Below are 1,377 nucleotides of genomic sequence, written 5' to 3'. Positions count from 1 at the left end.
TGCCTGCCCCGTTTGTCCCACACTCCGCCAGTCTTGGTCCTGCCACAGCCACGTGAGTCCTCTCCACCCCGGTGCCCGTCTCCGCCCCTCCTACTGGTCTAGATGAATGTTTATTTTTTATTTCCTTGGTGTCTGACCCCCTTGCCGTTAGATTCTCTGTCAGTTCTGGTTGTGCAAGTAGGCGCAGTGTGTCTACCTACGCCGCCATCTTGGTTCTTCAGAACTTGCCACTCTTAATTGTCATTAAGGTTGGGACCCAAGCAGAAGCAAAATAAAGCAGCAAGAGCTACAGAAGAAGGTTGGCCAAGTCATCTTTGAATAGTGCTTCCCAGGATTAAATGAGAAATAAAACACACCAAATCAGAAATAGAAACAGAAGTAAAGTGACTGAAAATTACAATTCTAAGAACTCTACTTTTTCTGTGATTATAAAAATTTCTTGGCCTCTGCATGAAGACTTGCTCATGCTCCCTGTCTGGCCGCCAGAGCATGGTCATCACGGAGCGCTGGTGGAAGGTGCCGCTGGCCGGGAAGGGACGGAAACCGCGCTTGCACAGGCAACACCCTGTCTACAAGCTGGTGGAGGACACGAAACACTGGCCCAAAGAGAACCTGGAGCTCATCATGCAGTTGGTAGAGGAGCTTGGAGTCCGGGGTGACCTGGTTTCAGTGAAGAAATCAGTGGGCCGTAATCAACTGCTTCCTCAAGCAGGATGTATATGCATCCCCTGAAAACAAGAAGTTATTTGAAGAGGGGAAATTGCAAAGACAAGAAGGAAAATTAGAAAAGATCCAGACCAAGGCAGGTGAGGCGACAGTGAAATTTCTGAGAAGCTGTCACCTGGAGGTGGGGATGAAGAACAATGTCAAATGGAAGCTAAACCCTGAGATAGTTGCCCACCACTTTCTCAAAAATCTGGGTGTTGTGGTAGCCCCACATGCATTAAAGTTACCAGAAGAGCCCATCACACGATGGGGTGAGTATTGGTGTGAGGTGACGGTAAATGGCCTTGACACTGTAAGGGTACCTATGTCTGTGCTGAACTTTGAGTGGCCCAAGACCAAAAGATATAAGCACTGGTTAGCTCAGCAAGCTGCCAACAGAATGGCCTCCACCAGCTCCCAGACGATCTGAACTTACCCACTCTCCCTCAAAAGCAGCGAAGCAGAATCTGAGGCACCATGGAACAAAGATGGGCCAGCTCTGACCAAATAATTGAATTTTAGAGAGCATATGGGGACATTGAACGAAACTGTATATTCATGTTGAATTCATCATCTTGCCATCTTCATCTTCTACTGTTATCACATCTAGCTCTGTCCGGGTAGTCCTGCTCAAGAAGTACCAAGCTATAGATTTGATAAGCTGAATATTAA

At 47.3% G+C, this 1,377-nt stretch overlaps 1 pseudogene; it reads left to right on the top strand.

The window, feature by feature from the left end:
* Positions 1-489: 489 nt before the first annotated feature.
* On the top strand, positions 490-1,160 carry LOC112302374 (large ribosomal subunit protein bL9m pseudogene; annotated as a pseudogene).
* Positions 1,161-1,377: the final 217 nt, after the last annotated feature.

This window comes from Desmodus rotundus, chromosome 6, assembly GCF_022682495.2.
Source record: "Desmodus rotundus isolate HL8 chromosome 6, HLdesRot8A.1, whole genome shotgun sequence".
NCBI lineage: Eukaryota > Metazoa > Chordata > Mammalia > Chiroptera > Phyllostomidae > Desmodus > Desmodus rotundus.
The sequence above is the reverse complement of the archived record's forward strand: the minus strand, read 5'-3'. Positions and strand labels throughout refer to the sequence as shown.